At 42.2% G+C, this 23,830-nt stretch overlaps 1 protein-coding gene across 9 annotated transcripts in view; it reads right to left on the minus strand.

Moving 5' to 3' along the window:
* Nucleotides 1-23,830, minus strand: part of RHOBTB1 (Rho related BTB domain containing 1) — a 149,680-nt gene that overhangs the window by 65,552 nt on the left and 60,298 nt on the right. For 3 of the 9 annotated variants that reach the window (XM_066348389.1, XM_066348386.1, XM_066348393.1), the window contains exons 1-2: nt 7,004-7,278; nt 4,852-4,902 (exon numbers count right to left, since the gene is read on the minus strand). The gene's annotated coding sequence lies outside the window, so the exon portion shown is untranslated. Of the gene's footprint in view, nt 1-4,851; nt 4,903-6,999; nt 7,279-7,684; nt 7,819-7,859; nt 7,950-23,830 lie in introns of those variants that run through there. The other 6 variants (XM_066348391.1, XM_066348395.1, XM_066348392.1 and 3 more) reach the window with 5 other exon arrangements.

Consider the following 23,830-nt stretch of genomic DNA (forward strand, 5'->3'; position numbering starts at 1 on the left):
ATATCAATATCAATGAAGATAAGTGAGAGTTCTCTTAGACCTAACATATCTTTACACTGCTGGATCCCCTTACCACCCATTTCTCCATGTATCTTAGGTTTCATATGTATTTCAGCACCCAGGGGCCAACTTGTTTGAATCAATCAATCGAACCATGGCTGCGGGAGGAGAAGAGAGTGAAAGAGAGAAGGGGTAGGGGAGGGGTTGAGAATCAGATGGTCTCTTCTTCTGTGTGTCCTGATGGGATATCCACACGCTAGGCTGATGCTCTACCACTGAGCCAATGGTCTAGGGCAAAGACTTGGCTGCTTCTTCTTATTCTTCTTCTTTTTTTTGCCAGTGTTATGTAATAGAATTAAACATTGGGCTGGGACTTGGAAACCTGGGTTTCATTCCAGATGTGTCATTTATTAACTATGAGAGTAAGTTGTACCATTTCTCTAGGTGGCAGTTTTTTTTAACCTACGTGAGGTTGGATTACTTAAGTATCCTTAAGAACTTTTCTAGATCCATGATTCACTCTTCTATGACTCAACTGTTTAAGATAGACTTTTATCAAAATATATTAAAATGACCTGAAGGTTAACAAACTTTTTGAGGCAAGCCTGCCATATACACTATTCACAGAAATTAGGAGATATTTTGAAATATCTCCTAATTTTTGTGTAGAGTTCAAGTTACGTTTAAAAACTTTCTTTTATAAACCCTAGGAATAATTATGTAACTCCTATACTCTACCACCTGCAAGAGTAATCTATAATAAAATGTTTTAAAGTGTTGTTTTCACTTCTAGGCATTCCTTTAAATAAAATATATATTCAATTTCTTAGACCTGGGTGCACATCCAAGCTCTACCTCCTATTAGCTCTTTGACTTAACATATATGAGTTTCAGTTTTTGCTCCTATAGGATTAAAATTGATAACGAACTTGAGCTGTAATGAAGTAAAGTGTCTGGCATCTAGTAGGAGCATAATAATAGTTGGTTATTGTTATTCCAGTGGTCATTAGGGGTTGGAACTCTGGTGTGGTAACAATTCAAAGGAAATTTTTTCAGAGGAAGTGAATCTGAGATGGCATCTTCATTAGATGTGGGAACTTGTCATAAACTGTGTCTGTGCAATAAATAAACTCAGGTACAGAATGGAGAACTGTAATTGCTTTTGGATTTTCCTTCCTTCCTTCCTTCCTTCCTTCCTTCCTTCCTTCCTTCCTTCCTTCCTTCCTTCCTTCCTTCCTTCCTTCCTTCCTTCCTTCCTTCCTTCCTTCCTTCCTCCCTCCCTCCCTCCCTCCCTCCCTCCCTCCCTCCCTCTCTTCCTTTTCTTTCAACCTTTCTAACTCACCTTTTAGTGGATAAAATCTTATCAAAGTATTTGAAGACCAGAGTCCTTGCCTATTTTGAAAGAATGGCTGTCATACCTACGTTTCATTTCAGTGTCTTATTTTAGTGCCAATTGCTCAACTTCTGACCTATGTGCACAGGAACAAAAAATTCTAGGAAGAGGAGGAGGGGACTCACTTTGTTTATATAATATAAAACCAAACAACTCTGACGCTGACATATATATAAGTAACCAATCCACACACATTCCACCCATTTGAGTGACAGCCTCTTGCCCTCCCCATCAAGCTTTCCCTTTCCTCCACTCCTCTCCCACTAATCACACACTCTGCCACTTCCTGCCCTTTCTATATATACACTACTTCCTGTGACCTTTTTTTCTTCTTTCTCCAAGTTTGGTGTGGTGAGGTTGGTCAAAGCTTGGGTGGAACAAAGATGATGAACACTAGAATCAGATTCAAATGACCTGAACTCTTTGAACCAATCCTGTTACATGAAACCCAAATAATGAGATTGAACCAACGGGGGGATTCAGCTGGTTTGCCCCGGTTCGGCAAAACTGATACCTATTTTTTTTGTTGAGTTTGGCAAACTGGTTGTTAAAATGGCACTTGTCATCAGGGTTCTGTCTAAGGTGGGCACCTGGGCAGCTGCCCAATGTGGAAATCACAAATTTACATTCCTTATTCTTTTTTAATGTTCACCTGCGCTAATTGCATATTCTAAGCACCCATTGTAATGTTCATTCCGTCCATAGGTGAAAATTATTGCAAGGGAGGACGCCAATCAGGAAGCACTGTGGAAATATCTTAAATAACAGTTTTATTTATTTTTTGTCAGGTATTATTTAACATTTTTCCATTAATATTTTAAAACTTAAAATCTAGTTTTGTGTATCTCTTTTATTGTTCTTAATTTAAGTACTAAATGCATGAAATAATAAACTACCTTTCAGTATATCTTTTTTTTTTTTTTTTTTTTTTTTTTTTTGCACTTTTTCTGAAGCTGGAAACAGGGAGAGACAGTCAGACAGACTCCCGCATGCGCCCGACCGGGATCTACCTGGCACGCCCACCATGGGGCGAAGCTCTGGCCACCAGGGGGCGATGCTCTGCCCATCCTGGGCGTCGCCATGTTGCGACCAGAGCCACTCTAGCGCCTGGGGCAGAGGCCACAGAGCCATCCCCAGCGCCCGGGCCATCTTTGCTCCAATGGAGCCTTGGCTGCGGGAGGGGAAGAGAGAGAGACAGAGAGGAAGGCGCAGCGGAGGGGTGGAGAAGCAAATGGGTGCTTCTTTTGTGTGCCCTGGCCGGGAATCGAACCCGGGTCCTCCGCACGCTAGGCCGATGCTCTACTGCTGAGCCAACCGGCCAGGGCAGTATATCTTTTTTTATACTTAAAATGGTCATCAGGACCGAGAACCAGTTGTTAAATTATTTGAATCCCACCACTGGATCGAACTGCCTATTTTCTAAAATGAAGACTAACAGAAAGAGTTAAAAAAAATTCTTCTGTTTTACACAAGTAAATTTCCTGAGCAAAAGAACAGTAAAATTTCAAATGTTTCCAGTCATGTTTTGAGATATCAGCAGATTAACTAAAGCTTTCTGAAGCTCTAAAGTAGCAAAGAAATGATTGCTAATTAAGTGTAATTAAAGATACCACACAAATTCTAAGATTTATGATTTAGAGTATAACTTTATCCTTTAAGTAATTATAGGTTTATAGTTGCTATACTGATATATTCATGATCAAATATCAGTTGATGCTGAGGTCTCAACCTATAATGGAATCTTCTCAGTATAATAGTGCTCTTGTCTATTGTGTAATGATACACCATATAACAACTTCTACAGAACCATGTGGTTGGCAGGACACCTTATAACCACCACTTAAATGCTTAAAAGTATATCTTAACTAATTAAGCTTTTAGGGCTATTAACTTGAGTTAGCAGTTTCAGTACATTAAAAAAAGATGATACATTAAGGTTTTCTTTAGTAATCTGTTCCCATTTCTTTTTTTATTATCCCTTTATGTAATACTCTCTAAGAAGGATTAATAACTGTTTCAAATAATTTTACAAAAAGTAGGGAAGAGGGGGAAAAGAAGGCTATCAACCCAAGCAGAAACTGAAACTCTCTTATTTAATCTTTAAATATTGGCCATTTTCAGTACTTTAGTTGGGATTTATCTATTGTATCCACATCTATTAGATGGCACATTTCAGACAAATTAAGGTTCCAAAAGGAATATAGTACTTTTAAGCAACATGCTGTATTCTAATAATGCTTTCTCAAAGATGCTATACAGAGGCAAACAGCTCACAATTTTGTTACAATGCTTTTGAAGCAATAACACCTTTGAGTTTGAGATATTATAATTTAGTAGTTCTAGATGACTGCAAAGTCTCTCCTGGTTCGGTTGAAATTCTACATTCTGTCTTTTCCTAAACTCTTAGCCATTTATCATCTATCCAGATAAAATATGTACTAGAATTCTTTTTTTTTCAATGACAAAGTAATCCCACAAGTGGAAAATGCTGAACTTCTCATACATAAAGTACCAATGACCTTCCATTCGGCCTTTTGGTATGTATGATCTTGATTTATTCTCTAATTTTTCATACACATATGTGTACAATCTTGCCTTTTAAATCTGTTTGTCAGTTCTTTAAGATGAGAGATCCCATGAAAAAAAAAACCTTTCTTAAATCTTTGACAGTTCCACGCTAGAAAGTATACTTATTTCACTGTTTTACGTTAGAAAATAAAATTTATTTTTTGTAACAGTTGTATGATATGAGCTGTAATTACCAAGTTATATATAATATATTAGGCAAATCCCTTAGCCTTTCCTAGATCCAGTTTCCCTAGTGGAGAAGAAATTTTCAACTAGAGAGTTTACATTTTAGAGTAAGATAGAACTTTTTTTTTTTTTTTAACATATAAAGTCCTACTTCTTCTATTTACTAGAACTAGGAATTGAACATATTATCTAACCTCTCTGAACTTTCAATTCCTCACCTGTTGTTTGAGGATCAAGGGAGTGATTTCACATCAGAGGGATTTATTTTTAGAAGCAGAGTGAGAACATAAATGTAAAGAATGAGGCACATTACCTGAACATTGCTTCATGTTCAAAAATGTCAACTATTATATCAAGTTTCTTTTAGCTCCATTGTGCTAAGATTAGGATAGAAGTAAAACCTTAATTATCAAGCACCCAGATTTCCAGTAACCTCAGCTATTTAGGCACTACTTTTATCCCCCCCCCCAATAACTCTTAAAAAGGACAAACTGATTCAAGGTTCATTTTAGTACCATTTTACTGACAGAGTAAATAGAATAATTTTTAACAATCATTCACTTATGATGTTCACAAATGATTTCATTAAAAAATGATAAAGACAAATTGTTGTAAGACAAACCAAGAAACCTGTTCTAAAATGCATGCTCAGAATTAGACACAAGATGTAATCTGTGGTCACCGGTTTGTACAGAGACACTAACCTGGCTTGCTGGAAGTGAAGAACAGAACACTCTGCTCACAGCTGGACTTACCTATGTAAAAGAGAGAAACACTTTATAAATCCTACTGCTTAGCAGGAGCATATGGGAAGCCACTAAAGTTTTCAACATACACTGCACCACCCCTCTCCCCCCAAGAGGCAGAGTTTACTTTACTTTCGCTGGGTGCCAGTGTTAAAGTAACATTTCTTTGGGTCAAATACATCCTGATTAGCAAAGGTAACACTTTGTAGCAATTGTGAAAATGTATTTCTAAGCATTTGGGAATGTTACAGAAAAGGCATTTGGCCACAAACTCAAAGATAGAAACAAGGACAATCTTTCTGGTATTTAACAATACAGAAGTCACAGAAGTGGACGTGTTTTTCCTCCAAAATGACATTTTAAGGCAATATTATCATAAACAAAAAAGTCCAAATGATTCTTTTTTTTCTATTAAATTATATTTGAATAGTCAATAAGTTGTGTTTTTGAGCCACTGACATCAAACCACCTGTGTTTGTATTTTCACCTCTTGATCATACACAGCCTTTGTACTTCAGTTTACACTACCTTCAAGATTTCAGAACATAACAATCAAGGGGCAAGTTTAGAAGAATACGGACTATGATTTTGTTGCTTCCTAATTATTTTTCAGTCTTCTACATTAGATGGAACTGGTTAAACCTCTCTCCCACTAACATGTCCAAATATGATTCAGGAATCATAGAGGAAACCTTGTTTAATGTAATATATAATTTCCTCTCCACTCCACCTGCAGAGTACTATGCAGACATTATTTACACTGAAAAGACCTTGTGTTTATTTTCTAGCAACCAGAGACTCTCCTAGGCATCCATGAAGTTAGTGGAAACAAAATATAATACCAAATTTCTAAAGAGTGTTTGTAAACAAACTTAGCCGTATGTTTGAAAAAGCCTAGAGCTTGGGAGACCAAACACAGACTAGTGGCTATTTATATCAGCCAATAGTAAGAGAAGGTATATAAAGATGAAAACTACTGATAACAGTATTTTTGTAGTTTAGAGGGGATACACAGTTCAGTGTAGAATATGTAGCATGGCCCAGTTGGGAGTGGGAGAGCCCCAAACTCTCTTAGAGAAACCTCAAGTTGAATATCCGGCTGGGGTCTAACAAAGCTGCACGAACAATGTATGCTGGGGGAAGTTCTGGGTCAAGGCGACTCTTTCCGTCTTCCTAGGAAGGTCTGGGTGCCGGTGTGTATATATCAACCTTTATACATCTCCCCCACCCCCCAGCAAATGTGTACAGTCAGCTTGAAAGGCACAGCTTGTGTGCTGACGCGCAAGGCCAAGTCAAAACCCTGTGTTTGGCGCTCCCTTCTAACTTTCTGGCTTGCCCAAGTCTAAATATTGACATTGCTCTTCAGTTGAGATGTTTGATACTGCTGAGGATAGAAACGGCACAGCTAACAGTAGGATCTAATGATATATTTTTACATAGTTGTGCCTTCCTCTCACTTCTTTTTTTGGAAAGGAAACTGGATTTCCTTGTCTGCACGCGCGCGCGCGCGCGCACACACCCATCCCCCATTGTTCTCCCAGAAAGCTGAGCTCAACCAGACAAGGTAGAGGTTTTGCAAGCCCCTCACGGCAGCTCCTAACTGTTGTCACAGCAACTCACAACACATTCCATAGGCACGGGGTTGGAGGTGGGGAGCGCCAAACTGTGGGCTGACCAGTCGACTCTCATGGGGGTGCAAGCCCCAAAGGGGCGAGCGTATCCCCCCTCTCAGGACCTCCGGCTCCCAGACCCTGTCCTTGCAAGGAAAAGAGCCCTCCTGTCGGCGCGGCGCCACCCCCTCCCTGGCGCAGCCCTCCTGCTAAGGGTGCCTGTTGTTCATTTTCTCATCTCCAAGTTAGGGGTGCGGCTGTGCGGGCGCTCCTCGAAACCTCTTCTGTTTGCCTGTGATGTGAGGGAGCCCGGCCTCGCGGAGAGGCGAGGGTGGCTCCTACGGCAGCTCGGTTCCACAACTCTCTCTCGGGACGCTGCTTGCCTCGTGGTGCAGCCCGGGGCCCCCGCCTGCCACCCGCTGGGGCCGGGGCGGTGGGGGCTCCGCGGCGGCTGCTCCGAGAAGTTTCATACCATAGAGCACTCACGACACAGAACCTACCCTGAAGCCGAAGCGAGACGCGAGCTCTCTCCGCCTTCAAGGGCTGGGGGGAGCAGGGGTCCCCCGCCACTCAGCAGCAGCCACGACTGCGCGCGGTCGCGGGTGTGCGGGTACCCTGCGCGCGGCGTGCCGCCCACCTCCCAACTTTGCACAAAGGCAGCATGGCACTGCCTCGCCTCGTTTTGTGAGCTCGCCCAGCGCTGCGGCCGCTCTTCCCTGTCCGGGAAGAGAGGGGTTCGCCCCTTTCCACCCCAAGCCCTCCCCTTCTTCTCCTGCCCCCACCCCGCTCCCTGGCGGGCCAGCTCGGCGGAATGGAGCTCCCGGCACCGAGCTCAGCCGCGGTGGCGGCAGCGGCTCGCACTGTGACGTTAGCAGCCTTCACGGCTATTTATATCCACACGATTGGATTTCATTCATGAAACCAGGGCCTGGTATGTCTGTGAGCTGGGGCGCTGGTGGCAAAGGTGCCTCAGCTTTGGGAAGACCGGAGCCGGGCTCGGAGGCGTATTGCCCAGGACAAACAGACGCAAAACATGGGAGACCCCGGCCCTTCTCCCAGAGCGCTGGAAGGGGCGGGTCAATGCGATTTGTGCCCCCGTTCCCATCCCTAACATCCCACCCATTCCGTACAACTGCTGGCCCTTTGTCCCAGGCTCTGGAAAAGTAAGTTGGGCCACTAACCGGCTGGGCAGCATGGCTTTCTTTCCCCCAGCAGCTGACCGGCCGCGGACTCCGAGGGAGGACATTGGCTTTTGTTTCAAAACCGAGCCCAGCTGCTGACTAAGGGCTGCGTTAGCCCAGCCTCCTCCTCCCCTGGGCGGCTGCACGTGCTGGCGAGCTCCCCCCTCTGGGTTACCTTCCGCGGTGACTTGGCTCTCAGGATCCCCGCAGGGGGCTTAAGGAAGCAACAGCTGCCCTCGACCTGAGTAAGAAGGCGATTTACAACCTCCAACAGATGGCTGAGTGAGGAAATGAAATTGACTTCTGGCCCTTCATGGATTGTCAGAATCCTTGGTAACCCAGTCTAGTCTATCTCTCCTCGTGACCTCTTCTCACTCTTCCAGGCTGATGATTACCTCGGAGGACAGGACTAGGGGCATTTTTTTTTTTTTCTTCATGATTTGTATAATCATACTTAGAGTGCCTACAGTATGTCAGGTACTCTGTCAAGTTCTAAGGAGGTGACAATGAACACAAACTGCTCTGGGCTCTTAAGGAGCTTTGAGATGGCCTTCTAAAATGAATGTGCCTTGGCCCTGGCCGGTTGGCTCAGCGGTAGAGCGTCGGCCTGGCGTGCGGGGGACCAGGGTTTGATTCCCGGCCAGGGCACATAGAAGAAGCGCCCATTTGCTTCTCCACCCCCCACCCCCTCCTTTCTCTCTGTCTCTCTCTTCCCCTCCCGCAGCCAAGGCTCCATTGGAGCAAAGATGGCCCGGGCGCTGGGGATGGCTCCTTGGCCTCTGCCCCAGGCGCTGGAATGGTTCTGGTCACAGCAAAGCGACGCCCCAGAGGGGCAGAGCATCGCCCCCTGGTGGGCAGAGCGTCACCCCTGGTGGGCGTGCCCGGTGGATCCCAGTCGGGCGCATGCGGGAGTCTGTCTGACTGTCTCTCCCTGTTTCCAGCTTCAGAAAAAAAAAAAATAAATAAAATAAAATAAAAATAAAATGAATGTGCCTTAAACCTCCTCACTCCCAGCCTGGAGAACAATGGTATTGATATGTTCAGCTATCTTAAGGGATTTAATAAACCTTTATGGAAAAGGTGTGTACCAAGGCCTGGGTATGCAAAGATGGCAACAATGTGTCTTTAGTCCTCAAGGAGTTCTCGGGTAAAGCATTGAGGGCTGGGAAAAAGGGAGCCATATTTTATTGCAAGGGCTATTGCTTTGTTATTATATACCCTCCTCCCCAACAGAACATAGGGAAAAATACTAAAAGCAAACAAACCCCCTTGTCCCTTCAGTTTCTTCCAGGAAACCACCTTCAGTTTCCCAGATGGATACTTACTCTCCCTTCCCAGATGATTTTAGTCCCTTAGTATTCCTACCCTTCCCCATTAGTTTATATTTCCTTCAGAGACAAAGGCTTGCCTGGTGCTCTTTGACTATCCCAGAGACTCCAGAATATAGTGAAATTCAATGTTTTTACAAGGAAAGGTATTGAAGCTTCGGTCATCCTCATTGAAGTGTCTTTGGAAATGGAGTTATCGGACTCGAATCTTTTCAAAGGGCCTTGGAGGCTAAGAAATAGGTTAGAAATTCGAATGGGAGTCAACATGTGTTGCAGCCATCATATGTGGTAAGCAATGGGCTAGGAGATTTAAAATATTTCTTCAATTAATTCTCACAACTGAGGAGGTGGATGCGATTAATATAATAAGCATTTTATAGATGAGTCGACTGAGGCATGCAGAAGTAGTTTTCTGAGATTTGACAGTTGCATTTGCATTTTGGTCAGCCTGTGCCAAGGTCTTACTTTTACCACTAACTTGCTTTTTGACCTACCTACCTACCTGTCCTGTTTCTTTCATTGGAAGATAGATGATGATGGAGGGAGACCTGATTTGGGGTGGTGAACACACAGTGCAATATACAGATGATGTGTTGTAGAAACTGTGCACCTGAAACCTGTATAATTTTATCAACCAATGTCACCCCAACAAATTCAATAAAAAAAAAGTTAAAGCCCTGGCCGGTTGGCTCAGTGGTAGAGAGTCGGCCTGGCGTGCGGAAGTCCCGGGTTCGATTACTGGCCAGGGCACACAGGAGAGGCGCCCATCTGCTTCTCCACCCCTCCCCCTCTCCTTCCTCTCTGTCTCTCTCTTCCCCTCCCGCAGCCGAGGCTCCATTGGAGCAAAAGATGGCCCGGGCGCTGGGGATGGCTCTGTGGCCTCTGCCTCAGGCGCTAGAGTGGCTCTGGTCGTGACATAGCGACGTCCCAGAGGGGCAGAGCATCGCCCCCTGGTGGGCGTGCCGGGTGGATCCCGGTCGGGCGCATGCAGGAGTCATTCTGACTGCCTGCCTCCCTGTTTCCAGCTTCAGAAAAATACAAAAAACAAAACAAAGCAAAACAAAAAAAAAGTTAAGTGGCATGGTTAAGCAAGGAAGGTGCTAGGTGCTAGGACCAGAAAGACACCTGTGAGAAGACTCCAGCTAGCAGGCTACCATGCCGCTGTTGCCTTCCACTCTCAGGAGGCACTGGGGCTCAGCTAGGCCTTCCAAAGGATGCTTCTTCTCTAAGGGTAGAAAACAAATAGTCATCATGAAATTGCTCAGATGAATGCTTAAATCTGAGGGAAACTGACCAGAAAAACTTTCAGGAAAATAAATTAGAGTAAATAGTGTTAAAACATGACAGAAGAAAATTCACTATTCTAGAAAGTCTTTCCAAACTAGGACAGTGATCTGAGAAAGAGGTTGCCATAATTATTCTATGTAGTTCCCAAACTTTACACATGAAACCCCAAATTCTGGAAAAGTTGGAGAAACTTCAGTATGGAGTACAGACTCTATTTTGACAATAAGAAAGGAGAGAAAAGGAACAATCACTGTCATGAATTTATCCCTGTTTTTGTTATTACCACAAATAATCTACAATTGTATACTAAAATTGCTGTTTGCTAGTAAAATCAGTAGTTTACTTTTAATAAATATAAAAATGGATATTTAAGCATAATTAAACCAACATTTGTTTATTTACTGTCAGGATTACACTGTGCAAAAGTGGGTGCAAAAAGTTTTGACTAGCTTTTATAGTAAATATTTACCAAAGCTGTAGGATTAAAAGAATCCCCACAATCAAGATGGAGACCTGCTTCATGATCACAAAAGCACTTCATTGTGCTGCTACCTCTGTATTTGATCCCCGGCCCCGCCCACCCCCGGCCATTCGTCTGTCCTCCATTTCTAGAATTTTGTCATTTTGCAATTGTACATTAATGGGAGCATACAATATATAATGTTCTGAGATGGATTTTTTTTTCCCCTAAGGATAATGCCCTTGAGGTTCATCCAGGGTGTATCAGTTCTTTTTATTGCTAAGTAAATTGCTATTATCCCAGAGTATGTTCATCCATTTACCTAGTGAAAGATGTTTGAGTAGATTCTAGTATTTTGCTATTATGAGTAATACTTCTATAAACACTTGTATATAGGTATTTGTTTGAGCATAAGTTTTTATTTCTTTGAGATGAATGAATGCCCAAGAATGCAATAGTTGGGTCATAAGCTAAGAAACTGTCAACCTATGTTCCCAGTGACTACCATTTTTACATTCCCACCAGTCAGGTAGGAGAGATTTAGTTACTTCACATTCTTATTGGCATTTGGTATTATCATTATACTTTTTAAAATTTCAGTTGTTCAATAGTTTTGTACGGACAATTCATTGTGGTTTTAATTTGCATCGGTCTAATGACTGATAACGTTGAAAATCTTTTCATGTGCTTATTTGCCTATTTGCCTTCCATATCTCTTTGCTAAAACATTGTGTCTTTGTTTTATTTTATAACTGGATTGTTTATTTTTTACTGTTGAGTTTTGAAAGTGGGTTTCTTTTGTTTTTGTTTTTTTTCTGAAGTGAGAATGCAGGGAGGCAGAGAGACAGACTCCTTGCATGCGCCTGACAGGGATCCACCCAGCATGCCCACCAGGGGGCGATGCTCTGCCCATCGGGCCGTTGCCCCATTACAGCGCCTGAGGGGGAGGCCATGGAGCCATCCTTGGCGCCCAGGGCCAAGTTTGCTCCAATGGAGCCTTGGCTGTGGGAGGAGAAGTGAGAGAGAAAGAGCTAGGAGAGGGGGAAGGGTGGAGAGGTAGATGGTGGGGAATCGAACCCGGGACTTCCACATGCCGGGCCCAATGCTCTACCCGCTGATCGAACTGGCCAGGATTTGAAAGTTTTTAAAAAGTAAATATTCTCAGATCATAAGATTTTTCAAATTGCAGATAAAATACTACCTCAAGATACCTTTTCAATTCAGTCACTATTGTTCTACTGCCATCTGTTTTATATAGAATATTCTTAGGTAGTTATGTAAAGCCTACTCAAGTACTTATATAAAACTCTGACAGGGCCTTCCCGGTGTTATTTAATGAACCTGCGTTTCAGTGGTTGGCAACAGATACCTAGATCGCAGCTAACATGTGACGGCGGCCCCAGCAGTCGAGTCCTGGCTTCTTAGCAGGATCTGGCGCAGGCGCAGGCGCAGACACCCCGTCCAGCCTCCAACGTGCCGCCACGCAGTTACAGCACAACACAGCTGGGAGGATGGGACTACAGTTTGCAGTGTAGCATTTCTGCTAGCGTATATTATCTCTCAGCTGTCAGAGTGCTCTGGGGCCAGGGGATGCCGGCTTGCATGTGGTTGACACAGCAACAGGACGGATAACCGGATAACCGACCACCATGAATCCTTTCTGTTCCAAATACCACAGGCAGGCCTTGAGTGAATCTATGTTAATAGGGCTTTCACTTGGGAAAGTGTGAAAACCCTCCAGCCCAAGGGGCTCAGCTCTGTGGGGTTTTGACTAGTTGGGATTTTATCTCAGTCGTTACTCAAGCCAGCTCATGAGGTTTCTGAAGATCCTGTTTTCTGTCCACTGCTTTCTGGTAACTTGAGTTATCCTTGGCTGTGGGAATCAACTGAAAGAGAAGTTCTTTACTTAAAAACTACAGGTGGGAATGAACTCCCCAGTCTTGGCTATTTAGTCCAGTTATCACTGTCAGTCCTGGTGTGGTTTCTAGGAGAAACTTTCTTATTCTGTTTTTTTTTAAAGCTTTAAAAATATTTAAAAGAATTTATCTTAAAAATATTATATTTAAATGGTGCTTATATATATTTATAGATGAATACATGAATACTCAAGCTAATCTAATGGATCCAATCCTGGAATTTCCATGATTACCCATTTAAAGGTTGAAACATGAAATAGTGTTCTTTTTTAGTTGCTAGTTCTATTAAGGAAAAAATGCTTTCTACATTAGAGTTTCTGTTTTACTGGGCTCAGTGTATATAGGCTATGAGGGAGAAATTGATAGAAAGGTACCTCCCCCCCCCTTTTTTTTTACAGAGACAGAGAGTCAGAGAGAGGGATAGACAGACAGGAATGGAGATGAGAAGCATCGATCATCAGTTTTTTGTTGCGACACCTTAGTTGTTCATTGATTGCTTTCTCTTATGTGCCTTGACCAAAGGTCTTCAGCAGACTAACCCCTTGCTCAAGCCAGCGACCTTCGGTCCAAGCTGGTGAGCTTTGCTTAAACCAGATGAGCCTGCGCTCAAGCTGGCGACCTCGGGGTCTCGAACCTGGGTCCTCTGCATCCCAGTCCAATGCTCTATCCACTGCGCCACCACCTGGTCAGGCGAAAGGTACCCTTTTTTTATAGCATGTTAAATGTGTTTGTGCAGGTTTATATAAAATCCTTTCTGTATGGATATATTCATTAGGCTTTCTGTTGGGGTGGTGTAAGTTTGGTAAAAATGTGACTTTGCAAGCTCTATGATTCTAACAAAAATCTTCTTTCTGTCAGACTATCCTGCCAAGATGGTGGCATTCTATTGGTCTAGCTCAGTATGTGTAAGGAGGGAGCAAACAGCTTTTCTGGTCATCTGTCTGGGTTTGTTTAATATAGCATTACTAATTGGAAAACATGTATGTCACACCTCTATAAAGAAGAAAAACAACAGTTAACACACAATGTGTATCTTTGATTTTTTCTTTAAAGTAAAATGATGATTCTGTACTGGAAAAAATCTGCATGTGAAAGGAACATTTGTTTCAAGAATAAGCTACATTCCTAGTATTTGTTAAAGGTGTTAATGCTAGACTTCAACTTTACCTAATTAAAAACAAATAAAAAGATTTATGAGTCATAGCATGTTTAAGGCTTTCTTGCCTGACCAACTGTTTAATATAGAAAATATAAAACTTTGTTTCTCTTCATGAAACAAGTGAAAAAAAAATCCCGAAACGCACATTAAGGGAGCACAGGGTAGTTGAAAGTGCAGAAAAATCGGATTGTATTTTGGCTATCCCACTAACTAGCGGTGTAATTCTGTGCTAGTTCCTTAATACATAGTAACTCAAAGTTCCATATAAGAAATGCAGATAAGAATAATAACTCTCTGAAAAGGTTGTAAAAGGACTAAATGAAATAATGTTTGTGGAAAATATCTTGTAAAATGTGAAACTCTGTACACACTGGTAAAATCAAAATTGGACTTATTATGAGGCCATTTAAAAATAGTGTGCAGTACAAGTTGTCATTTGATTTGGGAGTACCCAAGATCAATCATATAGACACTATATCATTCCCACAACTGTCCCCAAATGCTGACTGTAAACATCATATATAGTACCTTCTGTTATATTCTCTCAACGAAGTAGAAAATTTAATATGATATTTGAGATTTTGCTGTGCCAATGACTGCAATTGCTGCTCCCTCCCCCCTGTTTATAGAAGTGAGCTAAACTACATGCAGAAACTAGAAAAATAAATGCACTGCGTGTGTGTGAGCACACATACACACACAGAGGTCATTTCAGAAAAATAATTCCACCTATGTTCAGATCACATTTTTCTGCTTACCAAACATTTCTGATATACACGTGACTTTATCGTCACGACAGCCTTGAGACTTATTATCTCAAATATGGGAGGTGGGAAAATAAAGCTTCCTAAAGGGTAAGTGACTTGCTTAGCAGAGGGGAAATGAAAAGTCTACTTCATCCAGAATTCTAACCCTGATCTTCTGATCACGTGGAAGTAAATATTCTGAAGTAATTAGTGCATGCTACACTAACTTATGTATAAGTACCACTTTAAAGGGAGACAGATATTATAGAAACTCCAATGATCTGGAAGGAGACATACCAGTCAGTCCCCGGGGGGGGGGGGGAGCTGAATTGTGAGGCTTTTCCCTAATTGGCATCACTCCTCCTTTCATAAGGGTTCCTTATCTAAAAGCACAGAGGACCTGACTCAAGAACATCTGATGCAATGCGCGGAACTGCAGTCTCTCTTTAGCTCTGTAAATATTTATATTTACCTTAATATTTCATGTGACCTCTAACTTACCACTTAGTCAACTCCCCTTTATGGACAAGTAGTTAACTGCATTGCAAGTGAGTGACGTAAGCAGTTAAACACGTCAGATCAATATTGAAGGACCATAATCCCTTAGCTTGTAAACATAAACTGATGACCCCTGGGGTCAGGCACGCAGTCTTCCCATCACAGCACCAGTCTTAGAGGAAACTGAAGTTTTGGTGAAAGACATGGGAGTGTCACTGTGTTTTCATCTTCACAGTGCCTTGAACAGCAAGGAAGCCCTTAGTGAGTGGCTTTTAATAATGGTAAGTGATAAAACTTTTATAAGACACCTTGGTTATAACTTTTTCTAGAATATATACAGGTCATCTATGCGACTTATGACAAAGTTGCAATTTTAAAGGAAAACTGTGCTTCATGTTTTTATTTTTTCTACTGTAATCACTGCCAGCATTACATTGATAATCCATGAAAAGACACTTGGAGATCATAAAAATGTTTGGCAAAGAATAAAATGTAATAAACAGCTAAGGTACCTTCTGTGCATGAATAATAATAATAAACACCAAGATCACCACCTTTTTAATCTGCAATTATACTAGTTATATTTTAGTAAGCACCCACAATGTGTTGGGCAGTGTGCTAACTACTTACACACTCACATTAACTTTTCACAGTGACTTTATGAAGAACGTATTCTATCACCATCACATTATAGATGAGGAAACTGAGAACTAGAAAGGTCAAGTCACTTGCCAGAGCTCAAATACCTATTTAACTATTATTCATCTTAAAGTAGAAACTCCTCATAGGGGAAAAAAGTTATCTTCATGTAATTAGCACTTTGTATTTACCATTCCTTATTCATGCTGTCAAAGTAATGCTGATTACAATGCGTTTCACATTGTGTAATTAGAAGACTAATGGGCTATAGCGCCTCTTGAATTCTGATATCAAACTCAGTTAAATTACCTTAATACTTTATATTTCAGAAACCTCAAGTAGGTTAAAGGTCAAGTAGAGTTGGAGAGAGTTCACCTTCACAAGGTGACAACTTAAGAACTGGCAGGGTCCTTGACAAACTGGCTAACACCTGAGGGCATTTGTCTGTGAGTGATACCACCTCACTACCACAATGTCACAGAAAACTAGTAATTTATAGAAAAATATACAATACAATCTCTAACTCAGTCCTTGATATTTTCTTAAGAAATTAAATCATTGCTCCACTTCCTAATGAAACACATGGGATAATACAATGGTTCTGCCTTGTGCCAGCAATGTCAGGTAGATGAGATAAGAGGGAAGGTTATGCAGAAAAAACACAGCCCGTTTTAACAGATGATGTGATTATGAAGTTTGATTTAAATACATGGGCAGTATGGTTAAGGCAGGGACTTAGGCTACCAGTAAGTGTACCATTCCCAATGACTCAAGTAAAGACTATCCCTTAATGCTTAAATATCCACATCTCTAGAGGAGGAATAAGCTAGACGCAGAAAAACTCATTAGTTCAAAAGAAATGCTTCTTTCTTAATTTTTGGCCAACTCAGAGTCTTTGTTGAAGACCCTAGGTCTCTCATTCATTTCCCTAAGTTACATGGCACCTGAGGGGACAATGGCATTTGTGTGAGATGGGTACTAAATATGACACTGACAGAAAACAAAAAGAAACACCTAAGTGATTTTTTTCCTTAGAAGTTTTCTTTTTTTCTTTTTATTTATTTTTTGTATTTTTGTATTTTTCTGAAGCTGGAAACGGGGAGGCAGTCAGACAGACTCCCGCATGCGCCCGACCGGGATCCACCTGGCATGCCCACCAGGAAGTGATGCTCTGCCCATCTGGGGCGTTGCTCTGTTGCAACCAGAGCCACTCTAGCGCCTGAGGCAGAGGCCACAGAGCCATCCCCAGCGCCCGGGCAAACTTTGCTCCAATGTAGCCTTGGCTGCGGGAGGGGAAGAGAGAGACAGAGAGGAAGGAGAGGGGGAGGGGTGGAAAAGCAGATGGGCGCTTCTCCTGTGTGCCCTGTCTGGGAATCGAACCTAGGACTCCTGCACGTCAGGCTGACACTCTACCACTGAGCCAACCAGCCAGGGCCTCCTTAGCAGTTTTCAATACTCTGATCCAAACAGTACTTTTTTTTTTCTAAATAGTAAAGGTGATATAAGATCTGCCATGAATATAAATAGTCCTTCTGCTTTCTATAAAAAGGAACCTGTGAAAACTGTTGATCTTATGAGCATTACTGCTTGTTCTGTGTGATTATTGCTGGACTTGATGTTTCTTTTCAATAACACATTTGAGGTGGCTAATGGATGGAAGAAAAGCATATATATCCTGAACAATAGTTTATAAATAGAAACACATAGTCACACAAAGACAGTCTGGAATTGTCTTTAATTTGTACTCTTGCATACTGTATCGAGACACTGGGACATACGGCAGCGCCTTCTGAAGGATAAAGGAAACGTGAACATATCCAGTATCATTTAAGCTTTAAATTTATTTTATTATGACTGTATCAATGAAAATAATAAACTTAGCTAACTCTATCATTTTAAGCACCAATTTATCACTTTTTTTTGGCTGCGAGGGGAATTGCGTTTTTTGGCCCTAACAAATACAGTGAACAACAATAAAGATAGGCTAGTCAGGGAGTCTAGACCATCAGTTTGAGAATTAGGTAATGAGAATGCAAGACTGGCCGTTATCAAGTCCCTGTGGGATAATTTCCTTGGTGAGTCAAGTCACTCCTTTCAGGACTCAGTTTCCTCTTCTGTAAAATGAAAGAGCTCATTTCTAGACTGAAAAAGTTTATTTCACTCTAGAGTTCCAGAGTGATTACACTATTCATGTTAAAATTATTATAAAAAGACCAAAGATACAATGATCTCAAAAAGTGCTTCACACTTCTGTTATTATGAAAGATTCAAAAAAAAGTTTCAACATGCATTGAATGAATTGCTTCCATGTACTTATAACTGAATTAACCTGGGTTTCATTAATTACTCAAGGATGGCTCTCATTTGGTTTGGGATTCAGGTTGCTAGATAAAAATACAAGACACCTAATTCATTCAAACAGACTTATGTTAAAAAGTATTAACAATTTGCCTGAAATTCAAATGTAACTGTGTATCCTATATTTTTATTTGCTAAATCTGGCAACCTCGTCAGAAGGGGTGAGGTCAGGGGAGAAATACTGGATGAAAGAAAAGTAGAAAAGCATTTTTGGAATTATCTAATAGTGAATGAGATAGTAAATAGAAAGATACAATAGATTAGTCAAATAGCATTTCCCAAAGTATATTCTGTTAGACCAGCCCTGTGTGGAACTGTGTTAATACAGGAGAATAATCCTTTATTTATTTATAAATTGGTCAAATAAGTTTGGAAATACTTTATATTTTATCTTCTTAAATGAAATGATACTTCTTACTGGAAGACTTATCAGGGCATTTATATGTGAAAGGAAATTATGCCTAAGGAAAAAAAAAATTTGTTTTGGGCTGTCAATACTTATTTGACTAAGTAACCTTTGTGTGTGTGTGTGTGTGTGTGTGTGTGTGTGTGTGTGTGTGATCAATAATCCACAGTGTTCCACTGAACACACTCAGTAAACATCAGAGTAAATAATACAAAACCAGTGTACCGAGAGATCAGTCATTCAAACAACTTAACCTGGAGGCCTCATTCTGATTGGGCAGTCATGTGGGTCATCATGGTCAGTTACTTAAGGAGGAGCTGTCCTGGGTTATCCCAAACCACAGATAATTGCCAGCTATCGTTACATAGCACAAATATATTCACTTACATAGCCAGTCCAGTACATACCAGCAAGGCTGATTATAAAGCACTGTAATTAGGGTAGTATAGAAGCAGTGACCCAGTATTAAGTGGGTGGTTTATAATTTGTCAGTGATAGATACTCAGAAGGGTCCAGTGTTTGACGCAGAGGAAACAAGAACTCACATACGCACCAAGCTTATTTGTTCTTTGAAACATGAACAGTAATGAACTACTATCATGTGGGATTCTGTAGAAGTTTGACAGCTGGGCCTTATGTCTTAGTAAGCTGGCAATACTCTTCTGATTTGCTTCAGCTTGTCCCAAACTATTTGGTGCTGTGGTATAACCATCAAGTCTTAGGTGTCAACTCAAATTCCTTCTTTCTCCCATCCTTAAAACCAACCTGAATCAGATGCTAATAGATAGAGAATGAAAAGGCAGGTCTAAGTGAGTAAGTGAGTGGAGGGAGGGGTGGACCCAAGGTTGTGGAATAATTGAAAATTTAGTAATCTACCTCTGAACAACTGAACAAGTAGTCTTAATAATTTTTCCATTGCTAATAACAATAACAATATGTGCTGAATTCTTGCTCTTTTTTTTTTTTCATTTTTCTGAAGCTGGAAACGGGGAGGCAGTCAGACAGACTCCCGCATGCGCCCGACCGGGATCCACCCGGCATGCCCACCAGGGGGCGATGTTCTGCCCCTCTGGGGTGTCGCTCTGTTGTATCCAGAGCCACTCTAGCACCTGAGGCAGAGGCCATGGAGCCATCCTCAGCGCCCGGGCCAACTTTGCTCCAATGGAGCCTTGGCTGCGGGAGGAGAAGAGAGAGACAGAGAGGAAGGAGAGGGGGAGAGGTGGAGAAGCAGATGGGCACTTCTCCTGTGTGCCCTGGCCGGGAATCGAACCCGGGACTCCTGCACACCATACCGACGCTCTACCGCTGAGCCAACCGGCCAGGGCCTGAATTCTTGCTCTTTGGTGGACAGGGCACCCCATTTGGCAGTTCGCATGCCTTATCTCGCTATATTGGCGTGGCAGACCCAGAAGGCACAGTTCTTCTCTCCACTGTATCGAGGGGGAAGCAGAGGTGTAGAAAGGTTAGGCCACTGTGCAAGATTACATTCTTAGAAACAGGAGTTCAAGGATTATCATTCCGAGTCTAAACTCAAACCCAAATTCATGATAACCGTACAGCACAGCTGCTCAGTAGAAGGGCTTACTGTGAGCAGCACCACTTGTGAGTGTACTTTCTGTGCTTTCCATTACACAGACACAGATCCCACTGTTCACGGACTTGGAAAGTCAGTAATCAGGTCTTTACTACATGTGGTGAAGAGATCCGGTACAGATAACGAAAAGGCTAATGGTAAGCTAAAGGGAGTAGAAAAGTCACATACCTCTACAGGAATAAGACTCAGGAAACTTGACTCCATATTTATATGCATAAGTTTAAAACCTGAAAACATTTAGTTTTGAGCCCAGTGTGCTATAAAGAATAATACTGGGCCCTGGCCGGTTGGCTCAGCGGTAGAGTGTCGGCCTGGCGTGCGGGGGACCGGGGTTCGATTCCCGGCCAGGGCACATAGGAGAGGTGCCCATTTGCTTCTCCACCCCCACCCTCCTTCCTCTCTGTCTCTCTCTTCCCCTCCCGCAGCCAAGGCTCCATTGGTGCAAAGATGGCCCGGGCGCTGGGGATGGCTCCTTGGCCTCTGCCCCAGGTGCTATAGTGGCTCTGGTCGCGGCAGAGCAACGCCCCGGAGGGGCAGAGCATCGCCCCCTGGTGGGCAGAGCGTTGCCCCTGGTGGGCGTGCCAGGTGGATCCCGGTCGGGCGCATGCGGGAGTCTGTCTGACTGTCTCTCCCCGTTTCCAGCTTCAGAAAAATACAGAAAAAAAAGGAAAAAAAAAAATAATGATACTGGAGCAGTAACATTTCTGAAAAAATTTCCAGTATAAAAAATGTTAAACTCTTTTTTTTTTTTTAGAAACCAAAGTTTCTGAGCCAGCTCTCTGGTGAAAGAAACCAAACAAGTTTTTGTTTTAAAAGGGTTTGGGACCTTGATATTGCGTAGGTCACAGGAGCTATTCTTTTATCTATTTATCAGATGAGTAAGCATAACAGGATCTGTAAGGCAAAATTTAGAATTAAAACATTGTGCAGATATGAATTTCCAAATACTTTTGTTTTTGAAAAATCTGACAAAATATCAACCATAAAATACATCTTCAACAGAGAGGAGAGAATGGGAGTTTGAATTAAAAAAAAAAAAAACAACTTTATTTTTACACTTAATATGGTAATTTCATCACTGTGATAAAATGTTACTTTGGTGGCCCCTAATGAACCACCCTGTAGTACTCCTGCCTGTGGGCAGGCCTTCCTAGGTTGGGCTGGTCCTGTGACCTGCCTTTCCCAGTGGAACACGGTTGAAGAGAAGCTGGGCCAGTTCTGGGCCCAAGTCGTAAGGAGGCCGGCAGCCTCTGTTGTGCACTCCAGTGGAAGCCACCTGCTGTGTAAGAAGTTGGACTACTCTGGGATGGCCATTCTTTTTTTCCCCTCATTTTTAAGGCAGGGAGGCAGATTTGTACTTAAATCAAGTGTAATTTACATACAGTAAAATGTCTAGCATCTTAAGTTCAATGATGTTTTTTTCTTTCTTTTTTTAGTGAGAGAGACAGAGAGAGGGACAGATAGGGACAGACAGGAAGGGAGAGAAATGAGAAACATCAATTCTTTCTTGTTGCTCCTTAGTTGATTGCTTTCTCACATGTGCCTTGATTAGGGGGCTCCAGTTGAGTCCCCTTGCTCAAGCCAGCAACCTTGGGTTCAACCATGGGGTCAGATCTATGATCTTATGCTCAAGCCAGTGACTCTGTACTGGTGAGCCTGTGCTCAAGCTGTTGACTGTGGGGTTTCAAACCTGGGTCCTCTGTGTCCCAGGCCAAGGCTCTTTTCATTGTGCCACTGCCTGGTCAAGCTCAATGACTTTTTAAAAAAAATTTTTTTATTTATTCATTTTTAGAGAGGAGGGAGGGAGGGAGAGAGAGAGAGAGAGAGAGAGAGAGAGAGAGAGAGAGAGAGAAAGGGGGGAGGAGCAGGAAGCATCAACTCCCATATATGCCTTGACCAGGCAAGTGCAAGGTTTTGAACCAGCAACCTCAGTGTTGACACTTTATCCACTGCGCCACCAGAGATCAGGCTCAATGACTTTTAATATATATATATGTCACCATCACCTGAACCAAGATGAGGTCAGCACTCATGACAAAGCTGACAAGGACATCATTAGCATAGGCACACTATCCTGAATAAAACATTAGTAAATAAAAATAATATTAGCAAATCCAGCAATGTAACAAAGGATAATACTGTATATCAAGACCAAGTTGCCAGGAATGCAAGGTTGGTTTAATATTTAAAAATCAATAATGTAAATCACTATGTTAGTAGAATGGAAAACCATATAATTATGTCAATAGATACAGATAAAGTGATTGATAAAATTCAACACCCATTTATGACTTAAAAAAAAAACAACACCAAATTTTTATCTGGGAAGAGAAACAAGCAAGGGAAAGGCATGAGCAGATTAGGGCTTTTTAAAACAGAAGAGTCTTTATGAAATGTTCTCATTGCTCAGTTTTGGAATAGGGAAGTATAGTACGACATTCTCTTAGAGAAGTTTACAGGGATAAGGGAGAAGGGAAATCCAACTCTGCCATTTGAGGAACTATGCCAAACGCTGAGTGCCACTAAGTGAGCAATAGATTTGCTCCAGACTCTTTAAGAGCTAAGCCGACAAGCACGGACTACTCAGACGGTCCATTAAAAAAATGTGATTGCTCTATACATCACAGGCAGCAGTGATAAAGGATATTACTTACAAGTCTCTGGCTGCTTTATGCTGCAACAGAAATGCAACAAGATAAAAAGCTGAATAGCTTAGGCCTAGACGGCTCATGGCAATAAGACAACTGGTGAAAACCCCAGCCCTTGTTTTGTCTGCCACTAACCAGCTATGTGCTCTTTGAAAAGACAGGTTACCTCTCTGGGCCGTTTCTGTATATATGAAATAAATGAATTAGATTAGAAGGAACTTAGAACAAGTCAGATCTGGCTATTAATACTGGATCTAGCCTTTATTATCTATTCTATTTGACCTGTGCCTCACTTTCTGCATCTGTATAATGGAAAGAAACATCAAAGTGTTTCTGTGAGCTTAAGTAAGATAAGTGGAATGCTTAATCCATTCACTGCACATATCAAACATTCAATAAAGGTAGATGTTATTAATGTTTTTAAGAATTAGCTACAGGCCCTGGCCGGTTGGCTCAGCGGTAGAGCGTTGGCCTGGCGTGTGGGGGACCCGGGTTCGATTTCCGGCCAGGGCACACAGGAGAAGCGCCCATTTGCTTCTCCACCCCCCCTCCTTCCTCTCTGTCTCTCTCTTCCCCTCCCGCAGCCAAGGCTCCATTGGAGCAAAGATGGCCCGGGCGCTGGGGATGGCTCCTTGGCCTCTGCCCCAGGTGCTAGAGTGGCTCTGGTCGCGGCAGAGCGACGCCCCAGAGGGGCAGAGCATCGCCCCCTGGTGGGCAGAGCTTCGCCCCTGGTGGGCACGCCGGGTGGATCCCGGTCGGGCGCATGCGGGAGTCTGTCTGACTGTCTCTCCCCGTTTCCAGCTTCAGAAAAATACAAAAAAAAAAAAAAAAAAAAAAAAAAAAAAAAAAAAAAAAGAATTAGCTACAAGTCTCCTAAGTGCTATAATGATGAATTGTAGACTGGAAATACTAACTCTGACATGGAAATATGATGGAAAGCTTGAAATTCTAGATAGCCTGCCTGTCATCACAGGTGGTACTGTAAGAAGCCTGATCATTGTAGCAGGAAGGAAAACAGAAGGGTTGATGTTTTTCATGATTTAATCTTGGTGATGTACAAATGATTTGATTACAAAGTGTAAAAAAACTATGATGACATTTCTTATA

Source organism: Saccopteryx leptura, chromosome 9 (genome assembly GCF_036850995.1).
Source record: "Saccopteryx leptura isolate mSacLep1 chromosome 9, mSacLep1_pri_phased_curated, whole genome shotgun sequence".
NCBI lineage: Eukaryota > Metazoa > Chordata > Mammalia > Chiroptera > Emballonuridae > Saccopteryx > Saccopteryx leptura.